Source organism: Scyliorhinus canicula, chromosome 12 (assembly GCF_902713615.1).
Source record: "Scyliorhinus canicula chromosome 12, sScyCan1.1, whole genome shotgun sequence".
Lineage (NCBI taxonomy): Eukaryota > Metazoa > Chordata > Chondrichthyes > Carcharhiniformes > Scyliorhinidae > Scyliorhinus > Scyliorhinus canicula.
Genome location: NC_052157.1, coordinates 55111329 through 55132149, shown reverse-complemented (window position 1 = coordinate 55132149; position 20821 = coordinate 55111329). Strand labels below are relative to the sequence as shown.

General features: G+C 52.0%; 1 non-coding gene across 1 annotated transcript; it reads right to left on the bottom strand.

The window, feature by feature from the left end:
* Positions 1–14107: 14107 nt before the first annotated feature.
* trnag-ucc lies at positions 14108–14179 on the bottom strand. The gene has a single exon. It is a non-coding gene; the product is annotated as a tRNA-Gly (tRNA).
* Between the last annotated feature and the right edge of the window lie 6642 nt (positions 14180–20821).

Sequence of the window (20821 nt, the reverse complement as noted above, 5' to 3'; positions counted from 1 at the left end):
GACTGCATCAAATAGCAGCCTGTGTAATCCGCAGGAGCATAACACAACAACTCGCAGGCAGGTACAGCATGTAATTAGATACAGAGTAAAGCTCCCTCTACACTGTCTCGATCAAACACTCCCAGGACAAGTACTGCACCGGGTTAGATACAGAGTAAAGCTCCCTTTACACTGTCCCCATCAAACACTCCCAGGACAGGTACAGCACAGGGTTAGATACAGAGTAAAGCTCCCTCTGCACTGTCCCCATCAAACACTCCCAGGACAGGTACAGCACGGGATTAGATACAGAGGAAAGCTCCCTGAACACTGTCCCCATCAAACACTCCCAGGACAGGTACAGCACGGGATTAGATACAGAGTAAAGCTCCCTTTACACTGTTCCCATCAAACACTCCCAGGACAGGTACAGCACGGGGTTAGATACAGAGTAAAGCTCCCTTTACACTGTCCCCATCAAACACTCCCTGGACAGGTACAGCACGGGGTTAGATACAGAGTAAAGCTCTGGCTACACTATCCCGATCAAACACTCCCAGGACAGGTACAGCTTGGGGTTAGTGTGGAAACCACGTGATTGTATTGTCTGGTCTGTACCATATCATACATGCCTGGCCTGTGCAGGCTGGCTCCGCCTGTGGCTCCTCCCCTCGGGGCTTCTGTATAAAAGTGGCAAGTCTCCGCCTCCGGCCCCAGTTCGGGTCCAGAGGCTGGAGGCTTACTGTTTAGTGTATTAAAGCTTCAGTTACGTTTATCACTCGTCGCCTATTATTGATGGTGTATCAATTTAATACACTAAACTTCTAAAGATAGACTCTTCAAGATGAACTCCTCACTCAAGCACGATCCCCTGGAACTGGAACCACAAGCAGCTGACGCTGCAGAGACTTTTGAACGCTGGCTAAGCTGCTTCGAGGCGTATCTCGCATCCTTCATCGAGGACTTCACGGACCTCCAGAAGAAGCAGGTCCTCCACGCACAGGTGAGACCAAGAGTCTTTAACCTCATCAGGGACGCCCCATCGTATGCGGAGGCGATAACGCTGCACAAAGGACACTATGTGAAATCCGTCAACCACGCGACGCCAATGCCCTGGGAAATCACTCGCGGAATTCCTATGCGCCTTGTGAATCCTCTGTCGAAACTGTGATTGCCGGCCGATATTGGCTACCCAGCATGCGGAGCTGCTGATCAGGGACGCCTATGTCGCGGGCATGCACTCGAACTATATCCGCCAGTGATTATTAGAAGGGGGGATACTCGGCCTCCCAGAGACAGTACAATTCTCTAACTCACTGGAGGTGGCCTCCAAGAAAATGGGAGCCTACACCTTCGACCGCGCGGCATCCTCGTGGGTGCAGCCATCAGCCGATCAGGGCACGATGCAAGCCTATGCCGCGCACCGGCCTGCCAACACCGGAGGCCCGAGGTGTTATTTCTGTGGCCAGACGAATCACCCCCGACAATGCATCCCGGCACGGAACGCGACTTGTAATGGCTGTGGGAAGAAGGACCACTTCGCAAAAGCCTGCCAGGCCCGACCCCCCCCCCTAAATCCTCTCGGCCCAGCAGCACTGCCGGCTGCCTGTCGGGGCCACCCCCAGCGGCCGCGCATTGAGGTTCAATGGACCCCTACCCCCCTCACCGTCTGTAGCCTCGCGACCCTTAAGGTCGCCCAACCCTCCCTCTTCGCAAACCTCATCCCGGACCGTAAGCCCGTCGCTACCCGAAGCAGACGCTACAATGCCCAGGACAGGGCCTTCATCTGGTCGGAAGTCCAGCGACTCCTGCGAGAGGGGATTATTGAGGCTAGTAACAGCCCCTGGAGAACCCAAGTGGTGGTTATCAAGACTGGGGAGAAGCACAGGATGGTCATCGATTACAGCCAGACCATCAACCGGTATACGCAGGTTGATGCGTACCCCCCTCCCCCACATATCTGACATGGTCAATCAGATTGCGCAGTATCGAGTCTGCATACCACCAACTCCTCATCCGCCCGGAGGACCGCCAATACACTGCCTTCGAGGCAGATAGCCGCCTCTATCACTTCCTCAGGGTTCCCTTCGGTGTTACTAACGGGATCTCGGTCTTCCAAAGGGAAATGGGCCGAATGGTTCACCAGTACGGGCTGCGGGCCAGCTCCTGTACCTGAACAATGTCACCATCTGCGGCTGTGACCAGCAGGACCATGACGAGAACCTCCGACACTTCCTCCACACCGCAAAACTGCTGAACCTCACTTATAATAGAGAAATGTGTCTTTCGCACAACCCGCCTTGGCCATCCTCGGCTACGTCGTGGAACATGGAGTCCGAGGGTCCTACCCCGATCGCATGCTCCCCCTCCTGGAACTTCCCCTTCCCCACTACCCCAGTGCCCTGAAGAGATGCCTGGGGATCTTTTCCTTCTTTGTCCAGTGGGTCACCAACTATGCAGACAAGGCCCGTCCACTGATCAAATCTACCACTTTTCCCCTGCCGACTGAGTCCCGACTGGCCTTCAACCGCATTAAAGCAGACATCACCAAAGTCACGATGCACGCTGTGGATCCATCCCGTTTCAAGTGGAAAGCGATGCGTCGGACTTTGCCTTGGCCACCACGCTCAACCAGGCGGGAAAGAACGACAAGATTCTGAGGTGGAGGATCGAGCTCTCTACCTACAATTACGATATCTTGTGATGCACTGGGAAGCTCAATGGGTCCCCAGATGCCCTCTCCCGCGGTACATGTGCCAGTGCACAAGTAGACCGACTTCGGGCCCTCCACAACAACCTCTGTCAACCGGGGGTCACTCGATTTTTCCATTTCATCAAGGCTTGCAACCTGTATTACTCCATCGAGGAGGTCAGGTCCGTGACCACGGACTGCCAGGTCTGCTCCGAGTGAAAACCACACTTCTATCGGCCAGACAGAGCACATCTGGTAAAGGCCTCCCGCCCCTTTGAGCGCCCCAGCATTGACTCCCCTCCACTGACCGTAACGTGTACTTCCTCAACATCGTTGATGGGTACTCCAGATTCCCCTTCGCCATCCCCTGCTCTGACATGACCTCTGCCACTGTCATCAAGGCCCTGCACAGTATTTTCACCCTGTTTGGATTCCCTGCCTACATCCACAGCGATCGGGGCTCCTCCTTTATTAGCGACGAGTTGCGTCAGTTCCTGCAAAGGCATCGCCTCCAGCAGGACGACCAGCTACAACCCCCGGGGAAACGGGCAGGTGGAAAGGGAGAACGCAACGGTCTGGAAGGCCGTCCTTCTGGCCCTACGGTCGAAGAATCCCCCAGTCTCCCGCTGGCAGGAGGTCCTCCCCGATGCGCTCCACTCCATCCGGTCTCTCCTATGTACAGCTACTAACGTGACCCCTCATGAACGCTTGTTTTCCTTCCCCAGGAGGTCCACCTCTGGGGTCTCGCTCCCATCCTGGCTGACAGTCCCAGGGCCCGTTCTTCTCTGGCAGCATGCGAGGAGCCATAAAACCGACCCCCTCGTCGAGTAGGTCCAGCTGCTCCATGCGAACCCCCAATAGGCCTACGTGACACACCAGGACGGGCGGCAGGACACAGTCTCCCTTCGGGATTTGGCTCCTGCAGGCTCCCCGGAGGCCATCACCACCACCACCACCCCCCACTCTACACCGTCTTCCACCCCCCTTCTGCCCACCTCCCTCACGAACTGACACCCGCAGGCCCACAGGCGACAAATACCACCACCTCCGCCCCTACACCGCCCCCTCCTTCTCCGACTCAACATCTGGGTGAAGAAGCTGATGACAACACGCTCCCGGACGCGCAGGTTCAACGCCGGCGCCAACACCACAGCCGGGACTGAGACGATCACGGCGGAAGGTCAAGGCCCCCGACAGACTGGACCTTTAAGACCACTCCACCCCCGCCAGACTTTTTTTTCATCAGAGGGGGAATGTGGTAAACCACCTGATTGTATTGTCTGGTCTGTACCGTATCATACATGCCTGGGCTTGTCCACGCTGGCTCCGCCTGTGGCTCCTCCCCTTGGGGCTTCTGTATAAAAGTGGCAAATCTCCGCCTCTTGCCCCAGTTCGGGTCCAGAGGCAGGAGGCTTAGTGTATTAAAGCCTCAGTTAACCTCATCAACTTGTCGTGTATTATTTATGGTGTATGACACCCCTCCCCAGATCGCGCGCGCCCTGTGATCGGTGGTCCTCGATCAATAGCCTTGCTGTTGTGGAGGCCCCCCCCCCAACCGGTGACGGATCCCCCCCCCCCCCCCGCCCGGTGACGGATCCCCCCCGCCCGGTGACGGATCCCCCCCCCCCCCCCCGCGCCCCCCAGCAGGATGGCCACCACCCTTCTGGATGGTCAGAGGCTGTGGGTTTGGAAGTGTCATAACCCCCACGAGGACCACTGGGAAACCCCAGGAAGGGGGCAGACGCCCCCCCCCAGCTGGGGCTCATTAAACCCAGCATGAAAACTGGTCCGAGCGAGCACCGGCATGTTGGTTGTCTCAACGAGGACCGTGAATATCAATAGTTACAGCACTGGGCAGTTTTATGTTAAAAGTAAAATAAATATTCCCCTTCCATTATTAAAAATAAACTTAGAGTACACAATTCTTTTTCCCAACTGAGGAGCTATTTAGCGTGGCCAATCCACTTGCCCTGCACATCTTTGGGTTGTGGGGATGAGACCCCTGCAGACATGAGGAGAATGTGCAAACTTCACACAGTGCCCCGGGGCTGGGATGGAACCCATGCCCGCAGCACCATGAGGCAGCAGTGCTAACTACTGTACTACCATGGTGCTCAATATTCCCCTTCTGAACGCTTGCTTCCTTGCTCAGTGATTTACAGTGATTGGCATGGCCAATCCACCTAACCCGCACATCTTTGGACTGTGGGAGGAAACCGGAGCACCCGGAGGAAACTCACGCACACACGGGGAGGACGTGCAGACTCCGCACAGACAGTGACCCAGCCGGGAATCGAACCTGGGACCCTGGAGCTGTGAAGCATTTATGCTAACCACCATGCTACCGTGCAGCCGTCAATGCAGCACTCCCTCAGTACTGACCCTCTGACAGTGCAGCACTCCCTCAGTACTAACCCTCCGACAGTGCAGCACTCCCACAGTACTGACACTTTGACAGTGCAGCACTACCTCAGTACTGACCCTCTGACAGTGCAGCACTACCTCAGTACTGACCCTCTGACAGTGCAGCGCCCCCTCAGTACTGGCATTCCAACAGTGCAGCACATCCTCAGTCCTGACCCTCTGACAGTGCAGCACTCCCTCAGTACTGACCATCTGACAGTGCACCACTCCCTCAGTACTGACCCTCTGATCGTGCCGCACACCCTCAGTACTGACCCTCTGACAGTGCAGCCTTCCCTCAGTACTGACCCTCTGACAGTGCAGCACTCCCTCAGTACTGACCCTCTGACAGTGCAGCACTCTCTCAGTACTGACCCTGACAGCGCGGCGGCACTCCCTCAGTACTGACCCTGTGATAGTGCAGCACTCTCTCAGTACTGACCCTCTGACAATGCAGCACTCCCTCTACTGACCCTCTGACAGTGCAGCCTTCCCTCAATACTGGCTTTCTAACAGTGCAGCTCTCTCTCAGTACTGACAGTGCAGCTCCCCCTCAGTACTGACCCTCTGACAGTGCAGCGCTCCCTCAGTACTGACCTTCCCAACAGTGCGGTGCTCTCTTAGTGCTGAGGAGCGTTAGTTCTTTAATGAGGCTCGAGTGTCTGGAGTGAATCCTCGAATGCTCGGCCCCTTGACCCAAGTGCCAGAGTGAACGAGATATACCCAATTAGTTGAAGCTGAGTACGGCGCGACGGTTCTGTGGTCACTGCTGCTGAACGCAGCCCTGCGTTTTCCCGCCTTTGAAAAAATAAACTCATAACGTCACACCGCCGTATCGGGACCGGCACCTTTCTCACTGGACGCCATTTTGTCCAGCACGTCAGGTTCAGCTACCTGCATCCCCAAGGTCAGTGGTCGCCTGCGGCTCTAAAGGCATGGTTGTCTGAACAACCTTAAACAATGAAGGACACACGCCAAGTGTTCAAACAAAGCCACACCGGGAACATCCATTGTGCCGCTTGGCTCCCTGAAGGCTGGAAGAGAGCACGGAAAGGCAGTTCTGGGAAATGGGAGCAAGCACAATGGTGCATGTAAATAGCACAAAGACAGAAGCGATGTGACATGTTGATAATTCAGAGCTTCCTCAGCCAGGGATGCAGGGTGTAATGTGGCCTTGAACATTCTCGCCTCCCCTCTCGAAGTGAGGTAAGGTGAGGTGAGGTGGGGTGGGGTGGGGTGGGGGTGGGGGTGGGGTGGGGGTGGGGTGGGGTGGGGGTGGGGGGGTGGGGGGGCGGGGGGTGGGGGGCGGTGGGGGGGGGCGGGGATGGGGGGGTGGGGGGGGCGGGGATGGGGGGGGGGGGGGATGGGGGGGGTGGGGGGGGCGGGGATGGGGGGGCGGGGATGGGGGGGATGGGGGGGGCGGGGATGGGGGGGCGGGGATGGGTGGGGGGGGCGCGGGGATGGGTGGGGGGGCGCGGGGATGGGTGGGGGGGGCGCGGGGATGGGGGGGTGGAGATGGGGGGGTGGAGATGGGTGGGGTGGAGATGGGGGGGGGGGGGGGAGATGGGGGGGGGGGGTTGGGGAAAGTGTCAATTAATTCTCCACGCTGTCTGACTACTAAATATAACCACATTGTGTTTGTCTTTGTCTGTGTGTTCAGCGGCCGGGGAGATGCGGATTTATTTTTAAACACAGTAAGTTGTTGTGATATGGAGGGCAGATTCAACAGGAGCTTTCAAAAAGGGGGAATTGGATATCTACTCCAAGGGGAAAAATGCTCAGCGTTATGGGGATGGGGAATCATTGAATCCCTACACTGCAGAAGGAAGCCATTTGGCCCATTGAGTCTGCACCAATCCTTCGAAAGAGCACCCTACCTCGACCTACTACCCCGCCCTATTCCCATATTCCCATCCAACCTTTGAACAGTAACAAACAAATTTAGCCTGGCCAATCCATCTAACCTGCACATCTTTTGACACTAAGAGATAATTTAGCCTGGCCAATCCACCTAACCAGCACATCTTTGAACACCAAGAGGCAATTTAGTCTGGCCAATCCACCTAACCTGCACATCTTTGAACACCAAGAGGCAATTTAGTCTGGCCAATCCACCTAACCTGCACATCTTTGGACACCAAGAGGTAATTTAGCCTGGCCAATCCACCTAACCTGCACATCTTTGGACTGTGGGAGGAAATTGGAGCACCCAGGGCCAGATTTGAACATGGGCCCCTGACCCTCTGATAATGCAGCACTCCCTCAGTGCTGACCCTCTGATAGTGCTGCTCTCTATCAGTACTGACCCTCTGATAGTGCCGCACTCCCTCAGTACTTACCCTCTGACAGTGCAGCCTTCCCTCAGTACTGGCCTTCTAACAGTGCAGCTCTCTCTCAGTACTGACAGTGCAGCGCTCCCTCAGTACTGACCCTCTGACAGTGCAGCACTCCCTCAGTACTGACCCTCTGACAGTGCAGCACTCCCTCAGTACTGACCCTCTGACAGTGCAGCGCTCCCTCAGTACTGACCTTCCAACAGTGCGGTGCTCTCTTAGTGCTGAGGAGCGTTAGTTCTTTAATGAGGCTCGAGTGTCTGGAGTGAATCCTCGAATGCTCGGCCCCTTGACCCAAGCGCCAGAGTGAACGAGATATACCCAATTAGTTGAAGCTGAGTACGGCGCGACGGTTCTGTGGTCACTGTTGCTGAACGCAGCCCTGCGTTTTCCCGCCTTTGAAAAAATAAACTCATAACGTCACACCGCCGTATCGGGACCGGCACCTTTCTCACTGGACGCCATTTTGTCCAGCACGTCAGGTTCAGCTACCTGCATCCCCAAGGTCAGTGGTCGCCTGCGGCTCTAAAGGCATGGCTGTCTGAACAACCTTAAACAATGAAGGACACACGCCAAGTGTTCAAACAAAGCCACACCGGGAACATCCATTGTGCCGCTTGGCTCCCTGAAGGCTGGAAGAGAGCACGGAAAGGCAGTTCTGGGAAATGGGAGCAAGCACAATGGTGCATGTAAATAGCACAAAGACAGAAGCGATGTGACATGTTGATAATTCAGAGCATCCTCAGCCAGGGATGCAGGGTGTAATGTGGCCTTGAACATTCTCGCCTCCCCTCTCGAAGTGGGGTGGGGTGGGGGGTTGGGTTGGGGGAAGTGTCAATTAATTCTCCACGTTGTCCGACTACTAAATATAACCACATTGTGTTTGTCTTTGTCTGTGTGTTCAGCGGCCGGGGAGATGCGGATTTATTTTTAAACACAGTAAGTTGTTGCGATATGGAGGGCAGATTCAACAGGAGCTTTCAAAAAGGGGGAATTGGATATGTACTCCAAGAGGAAAAATGCTCAGCGTTATGGGGATGGGGGAATCATTGAAACCCTACACTGCAGAAGGAAGCCATTTGGCCCATTGAGTCTGCACCAATCCTTCGAAAGAGCACCCTACCTCGACCCACTACCCCGCCCTATCCCCATATTCCCATCCAACCTTTGAACAGTAAGAAACAAATTTAGCCTGGCCAATCCATCTAACCTGCACATCTTTGGACACTAAGAGATAATTTAGCCTGGCCAATCCACCTAACCAGCACATCTTTGTACACCAAGAGGTAATTTAGCCTGGCCAATTCCCCTAACCTGCACATCTTTGGACACCAAGAGGTAATTTAGCATGGCCAATCCACCTAACCTGCACATCTTTGGACTGTGGGAGGAAATTGGGGCACCCAGGGCCAGATTTGAACATGGGCCCCTGGCACTGTGAAGCAGTGGCACTAACTACTGTGCCACTGTGATGCCCGGAAAGAACAAAATGGGGAGGAGAGAGAGAGAGAGAGAGAGAGAGTGGGACAAATTGGAATTCAAGTAACTGGCACAGACTAAATGGGCAACACGTGACATTCTATTCACAGCGATGGTTTGCACACAGGGTCCCATGAAGGAAAAGCCCAGAAAACCCTGGATGTTGTGGGATATACAGGATTGGATCAGGAAAAAAAGGGAGGATTATGGAAGATACAGAGGGATTCAAAACAGCGGAAGACCTGGAAGAATATAGAAAGTGTAAGGGTTGTATTTTAAAAAAAATACAGAGTGCGAAGGACAGGGTGAAAAATGACTGGCGGGCAAAATAAGCAACAATCCCGAGGTGTTTGATAATAATATTAGGGGCAAGAGGATAACCAGGGAAAGAGTAGACCCAAGAAAGACCAAAGTGACAATGTGTGTGTGGAGCCGAAAGACATTGGTGAGGTTTTAAATAAATATTTTGCATCTGTGTTTGCTATGGAGAAGGACGATGTAGGTTTAGAAATGAGGGAGGGGGACTGGGATATAATCAAGCAGATCCCATTGAGAGGGAGCGGGTATGAGTGTATTATCGTGATAAAAAAATGGATAAACTCCCAGGTCCAGATGAGATGTATTATAGGCTGCTGTGTGAGGCAAGAGAGGAGATAGCAGGGGAACTGATGCTAATTTTCAAATCATCTCACTCTGTATCTCTACCCTCTATCTCTCTTTACCCCTTTATCTTCTCCCTATCTCTTTCTCCCCCTCTTCCCCTCCCTCTCTCTCCCCCACCTGTCTTTCTCTCTCTCATCCCTCTTTCTCTTTATCTCCCCGCTCCCTCCTCTCTCTCTCTTAGTGTTTCCCCATCCCTCTTTCCCTCCCTCTGCAGTTTCTCCCTTTCACTCGCTCTCTTCTCTTCTTATTTCTTTTCTTCCTCTGCCCCTCCCTCTCCCCCACTTTTCTCTCCCTTTCTCTATCTCCTCCCTCTCTCCCCTCTCACTTTCTCTCTTCCTGCTCCCTCTCTCCCTATTTCTCTTTCTCTCGCTCCTCCCTCTTTCTTTCTCTCCACTTTCTCTCATTCTCTCTCTCTCCATCATCTCCCACCCTCTCTCTTCCCCCTCTCTCCCTATCTCATTCTCTCACCACTTTCTCTCCTCTCTCCTTCAAGACATTCCTTAAATATGGATCTTTCTGATCCAGCTTTGGGTCTCCCATCCCTGATACCTCCACGTGTGCTGATACAAGCTTGTGTGGGTTACATTTTGCCTGGGGGGGTGGTACAGGGTGTCGGGCTTCACGAGAGCATTTGAATCCTACAATTGCTAAGCACAGGAGGAGGCCATTCAGCCCCGCATGCCTGAGCCAGCTCTGTGAGATGATCGTCCAATTAGATGGACTCCGGCATAGCATCATCAGTCTTTTCTCTCTCAAGTGTCCACCTCATGCCCTCAACACTGAGCCCGCAAAGGAAATATTAGTGACAGGGGACCCAAGTCTCACATAAGATGCATCTTAAAGGAGAGAAAATAATAATAATCTTTATTAGTGTCACTTGTAGGCTTACATTAACACTGCAATGAAGTTACTGTGAAAATCCCCTGGTCGCCACACTCCGGCGCCTGTTTGGGTACACAGAGGGAGAATTCAGAATATCCAATTCAGGTTAGATGTGAAACAGGACTTGTGGGTGGAAACCGGAGCACCCGGAGGAAACCCACACACACGGAGAGAACGTGCAGACTCTGCACAGACAATGACCGAAGCCAGGAATTGAACCTGGACCCTGGTGCTGTGAAGCAACAGTACTCTATCGAGCCCCCCAAGAGAGAGAGAGAGTGGGGTGGAGAGGTTTAGGAACGGAATTCCGGAGCTTCGGGACCCACACCCAGGCAGCTGAAGGCACACCGCCAATAATGGAGTGATGGGAATCGGTGGGAGGACGCTCGTCAGCCGGAATTGGAGAAGCACAGAGATCTCGGAGAGTCGTAGAGGCTGTAGGAGGTTACTGAGACAGAGAGATCTGTCAGGGCTAGAGGGGGTTACAGAGATAGTGAGTGTTGTAGGGACTAGAGGAGATTACGGAGATAGGGAAGGTTATAGGGGCCAGAGGATATTACAGAGATAGGAAGGGTTGTATAGGCTGGAGGAGGCTACAGAGATAGTGCAGGTTGCAGAGTCTGTAGGAGATTACAGAGATAGGGAGGGTTATACGGGCTGGAGGAGGTTACAGATATAGGGAGGCTTGTAGGCATTGGAGGAGATTACAGGGATAGGGAGGGCTGGAGGCGGTTACAGGAATAGGGAGGGTTGTAGGAGCTGGAGGCGGTTACAGGGATAGGGAGGGTTGGAGGAGCTGGAGGCGGTTACAGGGATAGGGAGGGGCTGGAGGCGGTTACAGGGATAGGGAGGGTTGTAGGAGCTGGAGGCGGTTACAGGGATAGGGAGGGTTTTAGGAGCTGGAGGCGGTTACAGGAATAGGGAGGGTTGGAGGAGTTTATAGGTAAGATTGAGAATACCAGGTGTGTATTTGAAAATTAGGAAGAGAATTGTATAATCACGCTACTTAAAACTTAGAATGTCTCTGGCTGAGGTGGTGGTGACTAATCCAGTGTTTTATAGTTGGGATCAGCCAAGAAAACGGGTCCTTGAATCACCAAAAATAGAAAAGCCTGATACGGCTGAAGGCACTGGATGTTGCAAAGGCTACGAGCCCTGCAATAATAGTACTGAAGACCTGTGCTTCAGAATTTGCTGTGCCCCTTGCCAAGCTGTTCCAGTACAGCTACAACGCTGGCATCTACCCAGCAATGTGGAAAATTGCCCAGGTGTGTCCTGTACACAAGAAACAGGGCAAATCCAACCCAACCAATTACCACCCTATTTGTCTGCTCTTAACCATCAGTGAAGTGATGGAAAGGGTCATCAACAATACTATCAAGTGGCACTTACTCAGCAATAACCTGCTCACGGACGCTCAGTTTAGGTCCTGCCAGGGTCAATCAGCTCCTGACCTCATTACAGCCTTGGTTCAAATATGGACAAAGAGCTGAATGCCAGAGGTGAGAGTGACTGCTCTTGACATCAAGGTAGCATTTGATCAAGTATGGCATCAAGGAGCCCTAGCTAAACTGGAGTCAATGAGAATCAGGGGGAAAATTCTCCACTGGTGGAGTCATACCTGACACAAAGGAAGATGGTTGTGGTTGTTGGGGGTCTATCATCTCAGCTCCAGGGCATCACTGCAGGAGTTTCTCAGGATAGTGATCTAGGCCCAAACATCTTCAGCTGTGACTTTTCTTCCATCATATGGTCAGAACTGTGGATATTCGCTGTTGACTGCACAATTTTCAGCACCATTCACGACTCCTCAGACATTGAAGCAGTCCATGTCCAAATGCAGCAAGACCCAGACAATATCTAGGCTTGGGCTGAGAAATGGCAAGTTACATTCATGCCATACAAGTACCAGGCCTTGACCATCTCCAACAAGAGAGGATCTAACCATCGCCCCTTGACATTCAATGGCATTACCATAGCTGACTCCCTCACAATCAACATCCTGGGGTTCAGAAACTGAACTAGGCCCAGTCATATTAATGCTACCAGGGCAGGTCAGAGGCGAGGCATCCTGCGGCGAGTAACTCACCTTCTGACCCCCCCCCCCCCCCCCCACCCCAAAGCCTGTCCACCATTTGCAAGCCACAAGTCAGTAGTGTGATGGAATGCTCTCCATTTGCCTGGATGAGTGCAGCTCAACAACACTTGAGAAACTCAACACCATCAGGACACAGCAGCCCGCTTGATTGGCACCTCATCCACAAACATTCAAACCCTCCACCACCGACACACAGTGTGTGAACCGTCCTGCAAAATGCACTGCAGGAACTCGCCAAGTCCTTGCAACAGCACCTTCCAAAACCGTGACCACCAACATTATAAGGACAAAGGCAGCAGATACCTGGGAACCCCACCCCCTGGAGGTTCTCCTCCAAATCACTCACCACCCTGACTTAGAAATATGCCAGCCATTCCTTCACTGTCGCTGGGTCAAAATCCTGGAACTCCCCAACAGCACAGTGGGTGTACCCCACGGGACAGCAGCGGTTGAAGATGGCGGCTCACCCATCACCTTCTCGAGGAGCAATTTGGATGGGTGAAAAAATCTGCCCACGTCCCGTGAATGAAAAAAGGAAAATGATTGCCTCTCACTCCTTCCACGCGCTCATCACTATCTCGGGAGTCAGCCATTTTGGGCTGAGATGAGGGGGAAATGTTTTCACTCGGAGCAGGGCGTGAACCTTTGGAATTCTCCAGCCCGTCTCGGAGAGCCGAGGTCGCCTCCATGGTTGAGTATATTCCTTACGGGGAGGGGGATCGATGGATTGTGGGGATGCTGAGGGAGAGGGCGAGAAATTGGGGGTTGAGTTTACAGATAAGCCCCGGCCGTTCCGGAATGGGGGGGAGTGGGCATTGCAGGCTCGAGGGGCTGAATGGCCTTCTCCTGTTGCTAATTTTGATGCTGTTGCCCCGTCGGAAACTAAGTAAGGCAAAAGTGCACACAGCAAGATCCCAGAGACAGCAATGCAACAATTATCTGGGCCGTCCGTTCCTTTTTATCCAGTGATGTCAGATAAGGGATAAATATTGGCCCCGGGACACTGGTAAGAACTCGGCACGCCCCCTCCCTGCCATCACCCCCCTCCCCACCCGACCCCGGTGTTTCTGTCTGGGACAGGCACCGCAGGCTCACAGACACCCTTTCCATGCACGTCTCCCCCTTGCCAGTATGTCAGGAAACACACAAAGAACAAAAGGCCGGACTTTCTATAAATACAGCCGAGATTGCTTCTTCCCATTGTGTGTGCTCGACATAGAACATAGAACAGCACAGAACAGGCCCTTCGGTCCTCAATGTTGTGCCGAGCCATGATCACCCTACTCAAACCCACGTATCCACCCTATACCTGTAACCCAACAACCCCCCCCTGAACCTTACTTTTATTAGGACACTACGGGCAATTTAGCATGGCCAATCCACCTAACCCGCACATCTTTGGACTGTGGGAGGAAACCCCGGAGCACCCGGAGGAAACCCACGCACACAGGGGGAGGACGTGCAGACTCCACACAGACAGTGACCCAGCCGGGAATCAAACCTGGGACCCTGGAGCTGTGAAGCATTTATGCTAACCACCATGCTACCCTGCTGCCCCAAAAATTTCCGATGTGTTATTGCGATGGCCGGGAATCGAACCCGGATCAAATGCTTGGAAGGCAGCTATGCTCACCACTATACCACCATCCCTCACATATGTGTGTGTATATATAGACTCGCACTGCTGAGCAGGAATTCCCTTGTTTGTGGGTGTGTTGGTTGGCTAGCTCTCGTCACCATGTGTTACAGACGGTTTCTGGCCCATTCTGCCAGAAAAACAACACTTCGCCACATAGCATCACTCACGTCCTCAAAACCCCTGTCATGCAAAGATCCAGGCAGTTGAACGCACAGCCTCCAATAGTGTGTGTGTGTGTATGTGGGGAGGGGGGCGGGGGGCTCGAGAGGCAGGAATTGGAGGAGCGCAGAGATCTCGGAGGGTTGTTGTGGGGGCTGGAGGAGGTTACAGAGATAGGGAGGATTGTTGTGGGGGCTGGAGAAGTTACAGAGATAGGGAGGATTGTTGTGGGGGCTGGAAGAGGTTACAGAGATAGGGAGGGTGATGGGGGCTCTCGGTGGTGACAGAGGTAGGGAGGGAAATGGAGGAGGTTAAAGTGGTAGGGAGGGGGCTGGAGGAGATCACAGTGATAGGAAGGGGGCTCTAGGAGGTTACGGGGTAGGGAAGGATGAGGCCAAGGTGGGATTTGTAAACCCGGCTGAGAATTGAAAAATAACGCCACAGCTTGGGTGGCAGTGTTGGTCAGCGAGCGACAGGGCTCAAGTGGGCAACAAGGACTTTGTACGAGTTCGGACACGGGAGTAGCAGAGTTCTGGATGAGCGTTAGTTTGCCAAGGGTCGAATGTGAGCAAGCAGCCAGGAGTGCAATGGAATAGTCATGTCTGGAGTTAACAAAGGCCTGCGTGAGGGTTTCAGCAGCCGAACAGCTGAATCAGGGATGAAGTCGGACGATGGTACCGAACAAGAAGCAGGTGGTGTTTGTTGATGGTGCAGTGCGCTGTCGGAATTTATCTCAGGGTCCTGGATGGTGCTGAGTTCCTGGTGTGTTGTTGGGAGCTGCGCTCATCCAGGCGAGTGGCGATAATTCCATCACATTCCTGACTTGTGTCCCTGTAGATGGCAGACAGGCTTTGGGGGCAGTCAGGAGGTGAGTTGTGCTCCGCAGGATTTTCACCACCTGGTCTATGGTCATCCTGAATGTGGATGGGAAGTCACCGACACGGAGGGAATTAGGAATCAGCTTGGGATTGAGATGTGATGAATGGGGGTCACACCGCCCCCGACATCAACATCTCATTTCGCATGGAAAACCGGACAGCCCAGGAGAAGCCCATTCAGTCCATCGTGTCTTGCACTTCCACCCTTTGGGCACTTAATTCTGTCTCCCTCCTGCCCGATCACAGACCCTCACCCCCATTCTTTCCGTTCCTTCGATCCCCCATTCTCCCTCGCTCCACAGGGGAAAAGAGAAACCTGTTGCTTTCCCAGTCAGATCCGCAACCCCACCCCGTCACCCAACCTCGGGTCACTGGGTTCAGTTATGGGCCCTGTACCTCAGGAAGGAGATACTGTCCCCGTGGGTTGCAGCTCAGATTACCCAGAATATTCCCGGGTGCTGAAAGGGTTAAATGCCGAGGACAGGTCGATTACAGTGACTCCATGGGTCAGGTGGTCAAGGGATACGGAACTAGGATAAGGTGGAATGAAGGACTGAACATGGGATTAGAGTCATGGGGCTGAATGGGCCTCCTCCTGTTCCTGTGCAGCAGACTCGAGTGGTTGATTGGGCCACTTCCTGTTCCTGTGTAAAACGCTTGAAAGCAGCTGAATGGGTCTCCTGTTCCTGTGAAATAGGCTTGAGGAGCGGATTGGGCCTCCCCCTCTTCCGTTGTAACAGGCTCGAGGGGCTGAATGGGCCTCCTCCTGTCCCTGTGTAACAATCTTTAGGGGCTGAATGGGACTCTTCCTCTTCCTGTGAAACAGGCTTGAGGGAGCTGAATGGGCCTCCCCTTGTTCCTGTGTATAAGGCTTGAGGGGTTGAATGGGCCTCCCCCTATTCCTGTGAAACAGACTTGAGAGGCCTGAATGGTCTTCCTCCTGTTCCTGTGTAATATTCCCCTAATCAAGTGAAACAGGCTTGATGGATTCAATTGCACTTCCTAAATTTCCTGTGTAACAGGCTCGAGGAAGCTGAACGGGCCTCCTGCTGTTCCTATGTGGCAGGATTGAGGGGCTGAATGGACATCTATGTAAGACTGCTGTTCATAGACTACAGCTCCGCCCTCAACACCATTATCTCAACAAGACTAATAACCAAACTCCGCAATCTTGGACTTGACCCCTCCCTGTGTAGCTGGATTCTCGACTTCCTCACCAACAGACCACAATCTGTCAGGATAGGCAACAGCACTTCCTCCACAATAGTCCTCAACACCGGAGCCCCACAAAGATGTGTGCTCAGTCCTCTACCGTACTCCCTAAACACATATAACTGTGTGGCAAGATCTAACTCCACCTCAATCTATAAGTTTGCGGATGATACGACTGTGGTGGGCCGCATCTCAAACAACAACGAATCAGAGTACAGGAGGGAGATAAATCACTTAGTTGCGTGGTGTACCGAAAACAACCTCTCTCTAAATGTGGGAAAGACCAAGGAACTGATCATTGACTTCTGGAAGCGCAGCACGACACACACTCCCGTCTGCATCAATGGCTCCGAAGTGGAGATGGTCGATAGCTTTAAGTTCCTGGGGGTGACCATCACCAACAGTCTGTCCTGGTTCACTCACGTTGATGCAACAGTCAAGAAAGCCCAACAACGTCTCTACTTCCGACAGAAGCTAAAGAAATTTGGCATGTCTGCGTCGACTCTTACAAACTTCTCCAGATGTGCCATGTTGAGCATCCTATCCGGCTGCATCACAGCTGGTATGGCAACTGCTTGGCCCAAAATCGTAAGAAGCTGCAGAGTGTGGTGAACTCAGCCCAACGCATCCCACAAACTTGCCACCCCTACATTGATTCTGTATACACCTCCTGCTGCCCCAGGAAGGCAGATAGCATTATCAGAGACCCTTCCCACCCAGGCATTGCCTTGTTCCAGACCCTACCATCAGGCAGAAGGTACAGAAGTCTGAAGAATCTCACATCCAGCCATAGAAACAGCTTCTTCCCCACAGCTACAAGACTCCTCAACGACTCCCCCTCGGACTGATCTGTTCCCTGTAAGAACAGTATTCACGACGCCCTATGCTGTTCTTGCGCATGTAGTTGCTTTGTTTGCTTTGTTTGGCCCCTTGTTCCACATTATAACCAATCACTGTTTTGTCGATGTACCATTTGTCAATGTTCCCTGTTGATTATTCTTGTGTCTACTATGTACGTACTGTGTACGTTCCTCGGACGCAGAAAAATACTTTTCACTTTACTTTGGTACATGTGACAATAAGTCAAATCAAATCAAATCGAATGAGCTCGAGGGAGCTGATTGGACCTCCTCCTGTTTCTGTGTAACAGGCTTGAGGGGCTGAATGGGCCTCCTCCAGTTCCTGTATAACAGGCTTGAGGAAGCTGAATGGGCCTCCTCCTGTTCCTGTGTATCAGTTTCCAGAGGGGCTGAGTGGACCCCCTCCTGTTCGTAGAACAAGCAATAAAGATTTGGCATGTCAGCGAGGTAGCTGCACAGCAAATTAGCACATTCTACTTGAAAAGGCTTGGCGCCAACCCAGAGGAAAATGCCAGCGCCATTAGTGCTGTGACGCATGTCACGATGAAACGTGGTCTCAGTGCGGGCGGCCATTTTAAGCGACTGACAGGAGCCGTCATCTTGTGGCAAAAGTGTGCAATCGACATGGCTCACGGCAATGTCCTACTTTGGGAAAGCCTGTTCCAGATGCGGCCGCATTGGGCATCTTGTGAAACAGTGTTTTGCACGTCCTACAATGGACGATATAAGATCAGCTAAGGTGGCTGATGAGATAAATACTGACAAACAGTTTTTCATCGATCGCATTGCAACTAAGGACCAGAAGAGTCCGATCAAGAAAGATGAAAACAAATTTTCAAATAAGACTGAAGCTCGTAAGAACTCTCTGGACACCATTAAAACCAGGTGGAATTCTATGTTGTTCCTGAACAACACATTATTACGATGCGACTTTGACACCAAAATGAGACCTAACCTCCTTAGTATTGCTCAAGCTGAACATGCAGCTGAAAGTTACTGATCTGTCAGGACTGCCAGTGTACTATAAGATCATAAGACATAGGAGCAGAATTAGGCCACTCGGCCCATCGAGTCTGCTCCGCCATTCAATCATGGCTGATATTTTTCTCATGCCCATTCTCCTGCCTTCTCCCTATAACCCCCGATCCCCTTATTAATCAAGAACCTATCTGTCTCTGTCTTAAAGATACTCAGTGATCTGGCCTCCACAGCCTTCTGCGGCAAAGAGTTACACAGATTCACCACCCTCTGGCTGAAGAAAGTCCTCCTCATCTCTGTTGTGAAGGATCGTCCATTTAGTCTAAGATTGTGCCCTCTGCTTCTAGTTTTTCCTTCGTGTTGAAAATTCCTCTCCACGCCCACTCTATCCAGGCCTCGCAGTATCCTATAATTTTCAATAAGATCCCCCCTCATTTTTCTAAATTCTGAGTACAGACCCAGAGTCCTCAAACGTTTCTCATATGACAAGCTCTTCATTTCAGGGATCATTCTTGTGAACCTCCTCTGGACCCCTTCTAAGGACAGCACATCCTTCCTTAGATACAGAGCCCAAAACTGCTCACAATACTCCAAATGAGGTCGGATCAGAGCCTTGTACAGCCTCAGAAGTACATCCCTGTTCTTGTATTCTAGCTCTCTCGACATGAATGCTAACATTGCATTTGCCTTCCTAACTACCAACTGAACCTGCACGTTAACCTTAAGAGAATCTTGAACAAGGACTCCCAAGTCCCTTTGTGTATCTGATTTCCTCAGCATTTCCCCATTTAGAATATAGTTTATGCCTCCATTCCTCTTTCCAAAATGCATAACCTCACACTTTTCCACATTGTATTCCATCTGTCACTTCTTTGCCCACTCTCCTAGCTTGTCCAAGTCCTTCTGTCACCTCCCTGCTTCCTCAATACTACCTGTCCCGCTACAGATATTTGTATCATCTGCAAGCTTTGCAACAGTGCCTTCAGTTCCTTCTTCCACATCGTTAACGTATATTGTGAAAAGTTGTGGTCCCAGCACAGATCCCTGAGGCACACCACTAGTCACCAGCTGCCTCCTGAAAAAGACCCCTTTATCCCTCCTCTCAGTCTTCTGCCAGTCAGCCAATCCTTTATGTATGCTAGGATCTTACCCTGAACACCATGGGCTCTTAACTTTTTAAATATAAATTTTGAATACCCAATTATTTTTTTTTCCAATTAAGGGGCAATTTAGAGTGGCCAATCCACTTACCCTGCACATCTTTGGGTTGTGAGGGCAAAACCCACACAAACACGGGGAGAATATGGAAACTCCACACCGACTGTGACCCAGGGCCGGAATTGAACCCAGGTCCTCAGTGCCATGAGGCGGCTGTGCTAATGGCAGCTGGGCAGCACGGTAGCATTGTGGATAGCATTATTGCTTCACAGCTCCAGGGTCCTAGGTTCGATTCCGACTTGGGTCACTGTCTGTGCGGAGTCTGCACATCCTCCCCGTGTGTGCGTGGGTTTCCTCCGGGTGCTCCGGTTTCCTCCCACAGTCCAAAGATGTGCAGGTTAGGTGGATTGGCCATGATAAATTGCCCTTAGTGTCCAAAATTGCCCTTAATGTCCAAAATTGGCCTTAGTGTTGGATGGGGTTATGGGGATAGGGTGGAGGTGTTGACCTTGGGTAGGGTGCTCTTTCCAAGAGCCGTTGCAGACTCGATGGGCCGAATGGCCTCCTTCTGCACTGTAAATTCTATGGCAACCACTGTGCCACCATAGATCACGCTCACTGGTTCTCTTTTGTCTAACTCCTTTGTTATCTCCTCATGAACAGATTTGTCAAAAGCCGTGCTGACTCAGTCCTTTTTTATCATGCACTTAAAGATCTCATCTTTAATAACGAACACTAAAATCTGAGCAATGATCGGAGTCAGGCTAACCGGCCTATAATTTATTGTCTTCTGCCGCCATCCCTTCTTAAACAGCGGTGTTACATTAGCCACTTTCCAGTCCTCTGGAACCCTCTCTGCCTCCAGTAATTCTGAAAGATGACCACCAATGCCTGGACAATCTCATCAGCTATCTGTTTTAGAACCCTGGGGTGTTGTCACAAGAAAAATGGAGACCTATGGCACAAGAACAATGGAGACCTTTGGCGCATGTGAAATGGAGCTCTCCGTGGATGACATGTTCATATTGTAGATATGAACATTCAGTCCATCAGAGGAGCGGATTCATGCGTATCCCTGAATTTAGTTGAGTGGCTGTATGTCCCAGAAGACAGCTGGCCAGCTGAATACTACAGATCCCTTCAAGATACGAGGGTGTACATGGTTGATGAGGATTCAGAAGAAATCCAAGTGGAGGACGACAAATGAGACAAAGGGACGGAAGAGCCAGCGAGCATTCCGTAATTCTGGTTAACAGTCTCAAGAATGTGCATGTGCTCAGTGGGTTGATACAGGAGCATGACCAGCCCATATTAAAGCATCTACAAGATGTTAATGTTAAATGGTCAGAGCATGAGAAGCCATGGAGCTACACTCTGGAGCTTAGGTTTGAGCCCAATCAGTATTTCA